Genomic DNA, 12,776 nt, shown 5'->3' with positions numbered 1-12,776 from the left:
ATAATAAAAAAATTAAGAATGTTTGCCTTGCACTCCGAGACTGTTCGCTCCTTTAAACACACACAAAATATAAAAAGACTTTTGTGGCTGACAACAATTTAATGATGTTTCGGCTGCTGGACCGGTTGGAGATATCAGCCTGGCATTAAAATAACATAATCAAAAATATGTAGTCCCAGAAAGGCACGTGGCGAAGCAGTAACATGAAAGTGAAATGGCGTAAACAAGATGGGATTACGTATCGAGATTCTAGGTCAGCCGTGATCAAAAAGTAATCAGTGAAGGCGAAATGCAAGTATAGTACAATGCGATAAAGAGCACGCAGTGGTTATATAACGTAAAAAAAAAAATGAATGTACGAGAATGATGCACAGTAGTTATAAAAGTTATTCGGAGATTACTGGGACATTAAGCAATACAATATCATTGGGGTCATGGCTGGTGTCTTCTTTTTAAACCATGTATGCATTCAAACATGTGCTTTTTCTCGACCTTGCAAATATCATTGAGTTCGTGACTGGTATCTTCTTTTTAAACCATGTATACGTTCAAACATGTGCTTTTTCTACCCTACGGCGACAGGCTGGAACACCTACGGTTAGAAAGAATTTTCTCACCACCACACGAACACCTTCCTTCCTCGGACGCTATAGACTGGAGAAAAATACAAACAAACACATTCCCTAATCTTTAAATTTTAAATAAGATAAGCCCAACAAAATACACGAGTTACTGTCCTTGGTGCGGTGCAAGCCCCACACTCTTTCACATCTCTTGGGAATGCCAGGACAAACCTGACCCAACGTTAATAGTGCCATGCCCGACACACGAGCAGTGGGAGGCGGCCCTGACCAGCGACAACCTGGACCAGCAAGCCTGGATTATCCAGCTAGTCCGCAAGCAGCTGCTGCCAGCGGAGCCCTGGACTAGGGGCACCGACCACCCAGCTCCTGTGAATATTTACTGATTATATGCTCATTAAAAGTTTTCTCTCTCTCTCTCTCTCTCTACGCGCATTTTCATTTGTATTGCTTAATGTCCCAGTAATCTCTGAATAATTTGTATCACTACTGTGCATCATTCTCGTACATTCATTTTTTTTTCTTTTATAAAACCACAGCGTGCTCTTTATCGCATTGTGCTGTGCTTGCATTTGCCACATGCAGTTCGCCTTCACTGATTACTTTTTGATCGCTGCTGACCTGGAATCGCAATACGTAATCACATCTTGTTTATGCCATTTCACTTTAATGTTACTGCTTCGCCACGTGCCTTCCTGGGACTAAGTATTTCTGATTATGTTATTTTAATGCCATGCTGATATTGCCAACCTATATATATGACGCTGCCAAGCATTCGCACTTTTTTCTGATGAAGGCTGGTCCCGCGGCTGAAATGTCAATAGATGGTTCTAAGCCACAAACATCTTAAGTTTTTTGTGTATATTTGTAAGCGAGCCCAAGGAAGCTTTTTCAAAACACACGCACACACACACACACAATGTGCATGTGAAACGTTAGAACCCTAGCTAGTGAAGCTAGTTTAACAGTGGCTCTTACAGAAACTAGAAGGTATGAGGGCTGTCATAGGGCTTAGTGAGGTTAGGAGATCGAATGAGGCATAACTGTACTGAAGGACGGGCATGTACTGTGTTATCGAGGTGTACTAGAGAGACAAGAACTAGGAGTTGGGTTCCTTGTCAATAAGTATTGAGCTGGTAATATAGATGAATTCTATAGAAATAATGAGAAGGCGGCAAGCATTGGAATTAGGCTTAAGATGTATAAACTGAAGATTGTACAGGCCTAGGCACCTACATGTAGTTATCATGACCAGGCAGTTGAAAGCTTCTACGAAAATGTGGAATTGGCGATGGGAAAGAAAAGACAAGGTATACTGTACTAATAGGAGACTTCAATGCCAAGATAGGGAAAAAGCAGGCAGAAGACCAGGCAGTGGGTTACTATGGCATTGGGTCTAGGAATAGCAGGGGGGAGTTACTAGTTGAGTTTGCAGAGTGCAGTAATTTAAGAGTCATGAATACCTTCTTCAACATGGACATGGAAAAGTCCTAACGGGGAGGCTAAAGATGAAATTGACTTAATACTTTGTTCTAACCCCGCCATTATAGGCCAACACCGTGTTTACAAACAAAGGGGGTGGTCGTGGCGCCGCAGTCGACTGGGGGTAAAAGGTAGGGTTAGCGCCCTTAGGAATACATGGAACTGAAAGGTTCCCAAGCATTTTTCTCATTTCACGGGGTACCTATGATGTGGTTATTCGGTACAAAGCAACTATGAACATTGTAGAACAGATCATGAAAGTATGAAATCTCATTACCGAGGTGAAGTATTTTTAAAACACCGCGATACGTTTGGGGGTGCGAGTTGGGAGGGCGACCCATATAAGCTAATGTAAACACAACTTGTGCCGCAACATTTTTCTCGTTTCGCACGGCACCAGAAGCATTGGCCTGTCTTTAAATAATGGCCAGCACTTGATAAAGTATGCTGCGTCATTGTGGAGGCAATCTACTTTAAAACTTTCCGAATAATCTGTGTTGTGAATCCGGACACCCCCAAAAAGAAAGTTTGTTATAGCGAATCGCACAGTTTTCTTTATACAGTCTGACATGCTGCCGCATGGGCAAGTTAGCTTGATAATACTGTTGCTCAAGTGATACAGCTTAGACAGAATTACATTTAAAAAGCAGCTGTCAATCGCCATACGACAATATGGACCGAACGAGAATCGCGCATTGCAGCAGACGACGCGCAGCCGCCTCCAGCTCCGGATTGTCTGCTAGCGACGGCGCTGGTGGTGCATGGTCATCTGCAACTGTGCGCGGTCAGTTTATCGTGCTGTGAAGAATCCTGAAAATGGTCAGACTTGCAGTTCTTGTAAGGGAATGTAGTTTGCGATGCAGCAATGTCTGACTACGTGAAAAGCTTGTCGGAATTGGATAAACAGCGCTACAATGAAAAGCTGTACACTGACGGCGTTGTGCACCTGGACTCATTTGTTATGCCTGAAGCACGTTTGGAAGTCCTCCAGGCTGACGCAGGTGCTCTTACACTATTGGGCATGGCAAACATTGTGGTGTATTTGATGTTTTCTCTGAGTCGCTTCACTGCAGAGACCGTCCAGGCATACAAGTCGCTGGAGGCATACAGTTATTTTGAATCGGGTGGCTGCACGCAAGTTCATCAACGGGCATATATGCTAGCTAAACATTTTTTGTGCATTTTCGTTTTCCCCGTAATATCGCTATGGCTGTCGTATATCGGTCTGCGCTTTCTGTGCGGTTTTCTGGTCTTATTTTTTTTTCTTTCCATACAGCGCAGACCATGCAGCGTGTGCACGGACATCGGAATATAAAGCCTGTCAAAATGTTTGCTTACGACTTGCTCACCGCATGCATGTATCGCGACGCAACCAATATATTAATTCATTTTAATACTTACTATCTACTTTGCCACGATCGATGTTTCCAGGACGCAATGACATCGTGCCTTTTGCGTTTTTTTTCTCTCAATTTACAAAATGAACCATGTCTCGACAGCATCATTACTGCCTTACACAGCTTGTGCACATCGCCAGCCCTTGCTTTTTTTTTTTTTACATCCGCCATGCAACATGATGTCAGAGCGTGGTACACTAAAGAAAAAAAAAAGAAGGAAAAAGCCGCTTGGGCGACTCGTTTTCTAGACGTGGGGGTTGTCTGGAAATGCGGCGCGCATACTTATTGATAAATGTGCTTTACAGAGATGTCAGACACGAAATGTTCTTGCATACGCATATTCATGGTCTTAAAATAATGCACCAGGTCTTTACAAATGACTGCTTTCTTGGCCACAAAAGTCAGCTTCTTTGCAAACTGTTCTTTCCATATATTTTGTTTGCGCCGCGCTACTGCAGTGCATTTATAACTCAGATTCTAGACAACAAGGGGTTTTAAAAGTAAACTGCCTTCGCAATGACGCAGCACACTTTGTCACACATTTTTTCGAAGTGCTGGCGAAAGTTTAATGACTATCCACCACTTCTGGTGCTCTACCAAACGAGAAATATGTTGCTGTAAGTTGTGTTTACATGTGTTTCTGTGAGTCGCCCTCCCAACTAGCACCCCCCTACGTTTTGCGGTGTTTCAAAAATACTTCGCCTCGATAGCGAGATTTCATACTTTCACGATCTGTTCTAGGATGTTCATGGTTGCTCTGTAGCAAATAAAAACATTATAGGTGTCCCGTGAAATTAGAAAACTGCTTTGAAATCTTTCGGTTCCGAGTATTCCTATGGGCGCTAAGCCTACTTTTCACCCCCAGTCGGCCCAGTCTGGCGACAGAAGCGCCGTCGCATCGTGCTTACGTCAGATCGGTGATGTAGAGGTAATCAGGAAAGTGCAATGCAGTGACCACGGGATGGTACAGTCTCAAATTAGTCAAAATCTGGAACAAAACAGATTAGTAAGAAAGAAGTCCTTCAGCGAATTAGTGGTGAGGGCGAGGGCAGAACAGTTCAAGATTTCGCTACAGGATAGATATTTAGCTTTAACCAAGGATGACGACATTAGCCTAGAAGCAATGAAGAATAATTTCAGAGATATTATTCCCAGTGCGTTATATGATTAGGTGGTAGGATAGTTAGGATACTGGTAAGCTGTCTAGGAGACGAAAGATTTGATTAAAAAATGCCAAAACATGACAGCTTCCAACCCAACAGACCAGATAGAATTGGCAAAGATATCAAAGCTAATCAGTAAGCTCAAAGTGGTTGATTTAAGGAAGTTTAACAAGGAGAAAATTGAGCATGCTGTAAAGAACGTGGAAGGCTTAAAGCAATGAAGAAGAAATTGGGCATAGGCAAAAACCAGATGTATGCGATAAGGGACAAGGCGGGCAACGTCATTACTAATATGGACAAGATAGTCAAAGTAGCCGAGGAGTTCTATACAGATCTCTACAGTAGCCAAAGTAGTCAGGACCATAATGAGATTGGCGGTAGGGAAAAGCAGTCAGACGTTCCACCAGTGACGAAGGACGAGGTCAAGAAAGCACTAGAAACTATGAAAAGGGGGAAATCAGCTGGAGAGGATCAGATAACTACAGATTTGCTGAAGGACGGGGGGATATCGTGCTTGAAGAACTGGCCACCCTGTATACGCAGTGCCTGGTGTCATCGACGGTACCGGAACCATGGAAGAATGCAAACATTACCGTAATTCATAAGAAAGGGGACGCTAAGGACCTGAAACATTACAGACCAATCAGCTTGCTGTCTGTTACGTATAAGGTATTTACTAAGGTAATCGTTAATAGAATTAGGACAGCCTTAGACTGATCGTATCTATACCATCATCCAGGCGATAGAAAAATGCTCGGAATATAACCAGCCCTTATACATTCATTGATTACGAAAAAGCAGAGAAACCTCAGCGGTCATGCAGGCATTGTGAAATCAGTGGTAGACGGTACGTGAAAGTGCTGGAAGATATTTATAGTGATGGCACAGCAACAATAGTCCCGCATAAAGAAAGGAACAAAATTCCTATAAAAAAAAAGGTGCTAGGCAAGGAGACACGATCTCCCCAGTACTATTCACAGTTTGCTTAGAGGAAGCATTCAGAGACTTGGAATGGGACCAGTTAGGGATGAGGGTAGATGGAGAACACCTTAGTAATCTGCATTTTGCTGATGATATTGCTGATGACATTGCCTTGCTAAGTAACTCAGGGGATGAACTGCGAAGAATGGTTGATGACCTACACAGGAAAAGTAGAAAGGCAGGCTTTAAAATCAATATGCAGAAGACTAAGGTAATGTTCAACAGCTTCGGAAAAGAACAGCAGTTTACACTAGGTAGCGAAGCACTGGAAGTAGGAAGCAAATATGTTTACTTAGGACAGGTAGGAACCGCAGATCTGGACTATGAAAGGGAAATAACAAGGAGAATAAGATTGGGATGGAGCGCATTTGGCAAGCACTCTCAGATTATGACTAGCAGCTTACCGGTATTGCTCAAGAGGAAAGTGTACAACAGCTGCTTCTTGCCTGTACTCGCCTATGGGTTTGAAGCATGGAGGCTAACAAAGAGGGTTTTACTTAAGTTGAGGACAACGCAGAGGCCTACGGAATGAGAAATGGCAGGGGTAACATTAAGAGGTAGGAAGTGTGCAGAGTGGGTCAGAAAAATAACTCAAGTTACTGACATTCCAGTGGAAATCGAGACCAAATGAACATGGACAGGACATGTAGTGCTAAGAGAGGATAACTAATGGTCGCTCAGTGTAACAAACTGGATTCCAAAGGAAGGAAAGCGTAGCAGGGGACGGCAGAAAGTTAGGTGGGCGTATGAGGTTAAGAAGCTTTCAGGGGTTAAGTGGGTGCAGGTAGCACAGGACCGGGTTAGGTAATTGGTGGAATATGGGAGAGGCCTTTGCCCTGCTTTGGGTATAGTCAGGCTGATGAGGATATATATATATATATACACGCACACACACACCGCATTTACTCGCATAATGAACGCACCCCCGACTTTAGTCGTCAAAATTTGCATCATATTTTTTTTATCTTGCATAATAAACACCTCGAATTTTCGTCCCTTGCAGTCCCGCTTCACTCGGCCCGCCTGTTGTCATGGCAACAGAAGCAGCAGCCACGCAGCGCTTCCTCGCCTTTGCGCTCATTTCCTGCCGCCCCCCTCCCACCATTCCTGAGTGCTTCCCACCAGAATGAAACTTTCAGGGGCCAGCGGCAACCGGTGGCGCCAGCACGGCAATGGGGGTGTGCGGAGACAGCGAATCAAAACAACACTAGAGAGTGGTGTAGTCCTAGCCATACTTTTTTTTTAGCAGCCAGTAATGCTTCGCGACAACATTGTCGGTTGCTCCGACTTTTTTTTTTTTTTTTTTTTTGTGCCTTTTGCGTTTGTGCAGTTTCTGTATTGCGTTTTGCCGTGGGCCGCAGAGTCAGTTACACGGCCGGCTTCAAGTTACAGGCTGTGGAGTGTGAGCACGGCAATCATGCAGTCAGTAGGCATTTTGGAATAGGGGAGAAAACCTGGGCCAGGGGCCGCTGCGCCGCTCTGTGCGTCAGCGCCCTCCATGGAGACCCCGTCAAAATCTACGCGCAGCCCGGCCGCGTCGTCTGCTAGCCGCCGCATAGAAAAGCATGTTGTCGTCTGCTCCGCGCTGCTTTCTAGCACGTGTTTACGCGCGCGCGCTCGGTTGTTTCTCTCCTCCTCCGACCGCATTGTGGCCACCGTCGCGCTCTAACAATGAGGGGGGGGAGAAGAAAGAAAGAAAAGAACTAGAATGAAAAAAATGACGGCGCACTTTTTTCGCGAAGTTTGTGTGGAAACGGTAACGGGATGGTTGTGGACCTTTCTTTTTTTTTTTTGGCGGGGGGGGGGGGGATATCTCGTACTGTTCGTGTGTCGTACTTCTCTAACTGGCGGTGCCGAAGCAGCCATCGTGGAACCGAGTCGGCCTCAAGAAACAGATATTCGTCATTAATGCGATCACTTTACGTCAATCATCCTATCCTCATACGCGATCCTGCTTCGGGAGCTCAAAACTGCGCGTTCGCTATAGTAGATAACTGAACTAGGAATTGCGCAGCGTAACAGTGGAGTTAAGAAGACAAAGGTTTCCGTGGAGAGATGTCCCTGTCTGCATGGAAAGTCGTCAGACATTTCCTCGCTGTTCATCTCGTGGAGAGGAAACTGCCGCAAAAATGTCATGCCTCGGCTTCTGGGGAATGACCCAAGTTGTTAGGAACCCCTCATCGTTAAAGGTAGATAGGTCATTGATTTCGAACGCCAGCGCCGCAGCAGCGAACTTCCCCTGGCCGGTGTCGGCAGGAACCAAAGGGTAAGGCGGCATGCTTTGTGCCTTTGTAGGGAACGCATCCTAAACGCGCCGAAAACAGGCCCCACGGCGCCGGCAGCACTGCCTAAAACGTTTGTCCCCAAAGAGCTGAATAGGCCCTTTTCAAGTGACCAGTCACAAAGGGAAAGGAAGCAGCACTCGTCGCTGTGTACAAGCCTATCGGTTATTCTCAACCAGAAGGCTGGACCCTTCATTCTGTGAACATGGACAGAGGCATCAAGAGGTGCCGCCTCAAGTCCTTCAAGATACCTGTCGTTTGCCTCCCGCCTTCAAGTAGTGAATTCGCGTTTATTTTTTTTTTTTTTATGTCTGAGCCTGCCAACAAGCGCTCTTTGAAAACAATGTCCGGCGATCAATTAATCATAATTTCTTGCTTTCGAAAGCACCGATAAAAAACATGCCTCCAGCCAGCCTCTATGTCAGCCGGGGCACAGAAAAAAGCAAAATTAAGAAATCCCACTGGCAAAGAGCGCCGGCTTTGCGCGCGAAGACGCGCCACCAATCCCCCTCGTCCTCACTCTCCTTCTCCCGCTCCGCGTGCACGCGCGGCTGAACGTAGCACGCGCTCCGGAGCGAGCAGGCTGCGCAGACCCCGCAGACAGCCGCGCGCAGCGCGGGCGCGAATGCGCGTAGGTTTTGTAGTTCCTCTCCGCTCCGCTGGAAACCAAGCGCTGGCGTCGCGGAGCAAACTCCAGCTTTGGTTCCCTATAGACAAGTCCACGTGCGTTACTGGCAGAAGCAGCTTAAGCTGCGTTCTACGATCTGGAGCAGTGTGCCTTTAGGGGACCGAAGGTGGGAAAGTTTCCTTGTGTGGAAGAATAGGTCCTAAAATATGTCCTGGACCTGCGAAAGGAAGGTTGTGTCGTTCCGCACGAAATGATCAGGACGCACGCTCGAGCCACAGCCAGGAAGCACAACATTGCGACCACCGCTTTCAATCAAGTAATGGGTGGACGACGCGCTCAGTACCGCACAACGGACTGTGCTTGAGGAGGCGCGCATCACTGTTAGTGACTGCCTCCTTCCTATGAAAAGAAGGTAGTGGACTTTCACAAGTTTGAGATAGGCCTGTGGCGGGACTGAGAATTTCTTATCTCCCAAATTGGCAACACTGATCAGACACCCATCAACCTCGAAATGCCATGAGCGAGACAGTCATTGAATGAGGAGCCCGTAACGGGCTCGTCAAAACAACAGGCACCGGGAAGCAATGTTTCACGGTAATGCTGGCTATCACGGCAGACGGCAGGAAGTTGCCACCCGACGCTATCTTTAAAAGGAAAACTGTGCTGAAGGCCAACTTCCCAGCCAGCATACACGTACGAGCCCATGAGAAAGGATGGATGTCGGCCGACCTAATGGCTGATTGGGTCCGGACTGTCTGGGGATGGCGACCTAGCGCCCTGCTTCTCCTGACTTTTCTTGTGCTCGACAGTTTTCGCAGCCACCTGGGAGAAAACGAACGCTGGGAGCTAAAGGAGTTGCGTATGGAGATTGCCATCATTCTGGGTGGACTCACTTCAGTGCTGGAGCCCCTTGATGTTTGTTTGAACTGCTGAATTGCTAGAAATTTTTGAGAACTCTGCAGGTTTCAGAATGATAAAACACAAACTTGCATGAGAGGAACACGTGCAACAGCAATGAGCGACCGCAGTTGACACAAAATGCCGCGTTTCAGTGCTGACGGCTCATCTACAGAGCAAACACAGCAGTCTCTGCTGCTTTTTCTTTTGGAATGTGTCGCTACAATAGTTTATACTTAAAAGCATCGAAAAGTAACAGAGCAGAGAAAAAAAGACACAGGGCGAGTAGTGGGCATCCATCGCTGCGATGCGGTTGCTCGTGGGCTGTTGCATGTCCGAAGCAGGAACAGCGGAGCGTGGCCGTTGAAGCTAGGCAGATTTGGTTTCCTGGGGCAGCGGTGGTGGGCAAGCAGAAACAAGCATGAAGATGCTGTCGCCTCCTCTCTCGGTGGCGGCGCGAACACATGCGCTCTCCCCCAGACTGATTCTTCCTCCACCCCCTTTTCCCCGCTTCCTCTAAAATGCGTCACGCCAGCCACTGCAAAGGTGGAAGCTACTGCCACAGTGGCGTCGGGCCCTCGGCACGATTGCAAAGTGTTTCACCGCTTCTGTTACCTCGAATAATTTTAATTTAGTGTAAACACTTTCAAACTGGTTTCCTTTACAATTGCAGTTAAACCTGGTTATAACGAAATTGTAAAATGTCAGCGATTTTTTGTTACGTCCAGGTTTTCGTTACATGCAGTTTTCACGTGAAGATCCAAAAAGGACGATGTAGAACGAAAACCAAATTAAGAATTGATGTAACAGAAACCACCTTGAAAGTGTTTGCAGTAAATCAGAATTATTCGAGTCATGAAAGCGGTGAAATGTTTCGCGATTGCGCTGATAGCGTGGCGCGACTGCGGCAGCAGCCTCCACCTCCTCTGGGGCTCGCGCGACGCGTTTTCGAGGGAGCAGGGAAAGGGGATGAAAGAGGAATTAGCCTTGGGCATGATCTTGGGGGAGAGCACGTGCGTTGGCGCCGCCGCGCGCCCACTTACCCGTCACCTTTGTCCAAGGAAACCGACTCTGCCTCGCGTCGCCAGCGCGCTCTGCTGTTCCAGGTTTCTACCGACGTGCCGGAGCCTGCGAGCAACCGCGCGGCACGCAATGGGCACGCGCTGCTTGCCCCGCGTCTTTTTTCTGTTATTTTTGCCGCTTTTAAACATGAAATACTGTAGTGCCATGTTCCGACAGCAAAAGCTGCAGAAGCTGCGCATCTGCCACGGAGCAGACACATGCGGCGCTGGCGCTGAAACGCGAAGCGCTGTATCAACTGCGCTCACTCCTTGCTATAGTAGGCGTTCCTTGCACTTCAGTTCGTGTTTTATCGTCCTGAAGCTTGCGGAGTTCTGCCAAATTTCCACTAACCCAGCACTAGCTAAGAGACAGTCGGCGCGGCGAGTTCGTTGTATCAAGGGCAACCGCCACGACATGTTCGTTACATGGAGTTTTCAAATATACATGCACTTCAATGGGGGTGGCATTGAGGGATTGAAAAACTTCGTAATATTGAGGAATTCGCTACATGGAGGTTCGTTACATAGAGGTTTAACTGTAATTCGTAATCTGGTCTTCGTTGTTATTGTCCATCTGAGTATTCATGCGAAAACTGTATGTAACGTAAACTTGGATGTAATAAAAAAATTGAAAACATTTTACAATTTTGTTATAGCCAGGCTTAATTGCATCTGGTATTATAAGTGGATTACATGGTAGAGTTGTTTTAGTGTCCCTTTAAGGCATGAGGGGAAATGAAGCATGCTATAGCTTCAGTGAAAGAGCTTGAGCTTAGAACATGTTGGCTGAGATGCAGGTGTCCATTACCCAATTCAAATAGACTTTGAAGCATTAAAACAGTGTCTTGCCTCATGTCCTCATCATAATGCTGTTTAGTTGTTTTCTTGAGTCCAAATGAACCAACCAGTCCAAATAGGCCCTGTTCTGGTAAAACAACACTGAAACGTGCACGAGCAGAAAGTTTTTCAGGATGGTTGAGGGTGACTTTCTTGCATTTCATATCTTTTATTTCAGCTCCACAAATGAACTGACAGATTTCTGTAACCTGCGGTTGGTCTAAATAAATATTTGAGCTGTGTTTGCAAGGGAGAAATATACAAATTTATTATTATTCATTTTTGAAATACAATGAAACCCACTTATAACAATCTTGCTTTGAACAATATATCAGATATAACAATAAATAACTGTAGCACCGTCAGCTTTACCATGTATTTTATGGTAAAATAAACCGCATTTAGCTATGCTCTCGTGGTAGATACTCGGTTATAGCAATTGAATCTGGTCACTGAGCGCCAACCTTAACAGAAAAAAATGACTTACAAATACTTAACTGCGACCGCACCGGCCAAACCACACCAGGAAGCACTAAGATTAATAAAGTCTGTGCCGGGCCTTCATTTGTGCTAAAATCTTTCGCTCAAATACTTGCAACAGTTGGATACCTTGCAGAGAGATGTCAACAAGATTGCGGTGAGGCAATCAGAGCGCACTGATTATGGGTTTCTACTAGGGAATAAGTGAAAAGTGCAAGCCACTTTCCCCTTGTAAACTATCTCAAGCTTTTGATGTAAGCTTTTAATGTTTTCTTTGGTTTTTGTCTTAACCCAGTTATAACAATTATGAGTAATAACCGTGGTATTTTCGTGGCACTTCAATATTGTTATAATTGGGTTTGAGTTTCATTTCTTTTATATACGCTAAGGTCCCATAGCAAGGAATTACATGGGGGACCAGCTGCTACAAAATCCTCATGTTTTGAATGTATTTGGCTCCATTTGCAATGGCTTTTACCATTCTTTCCAAAGGTATTGATTTTTATTGCAATAATTATAAACTTGCTGCTTCTGTTATAAACAATGTCTTGTGTCGCACGGGGAGTTTCACAGAAGTACTACGGATAAATTTAACTCGGGGGAATTTCGATACCCCAACTTGGTAGGCATCCTTATTTGATAACTCTAGCTGCAAATGCAAGTGAGGTGGCTCCAGGAATCAAAAAGCCTATTTTTGTGTCACCTCACTTGACCCAGCTAATTGGCTTTTATCATTCACAGTGATTCCCACCATGCCCGTTTAGTGTGACCCCTAGGTTGATGCTGCTGACATGTAAACGCGACAAACCAACACTGTTTGCCACATGGTCTATTGAGTGGTGGTGCCACATTTGCTCCACTGGTGGGGATTGACAGCCAGTGGTCCTTGCAGAAAGATGCAGGCCGTCAGTTTGTTTTGAAGTTTATTGAGAATTTTCCGACGAAGGAGACTCTGCAAAGAACGGGTAGTTTACTAAAAGCATTCCA

At 45.8% G+C, this 12,776-nt stretch overlaps 1 protein-coding gene across 4 annotated transcripts in view; it reads left to right on the top strand.

Moving 5' to 3' along the window:
* LOC146206250 (uncharacterized) overlaps positions 1-12,776 on the top strand; it is a 93,536-nt gene that overhangs the window by 22,731 nt on the left and 58,029 nt on the right. The window lies entirely within an intron of this gene.

Source organism: Amblyomma maculatum, chromosome 1 (genome assembly GCF_055883805.1).
Source record: "Amblyomma maculatum isolate TAMU_Amacu chromosome 1, ASM5588380v1, whole genome shotgun sequence".
Lineage (NCBI taxonomy): Eukaryota > Metazoa > Arthropoda > Arachnida > Ixodida > Ixodidae > Amblyomma > Amblyomma maculatum.
The sequence above is the reverse complement of the archived record's forward strand: the minus strand, read 5'-3'. Positions and strand labels throughout refer to the sequence as shown.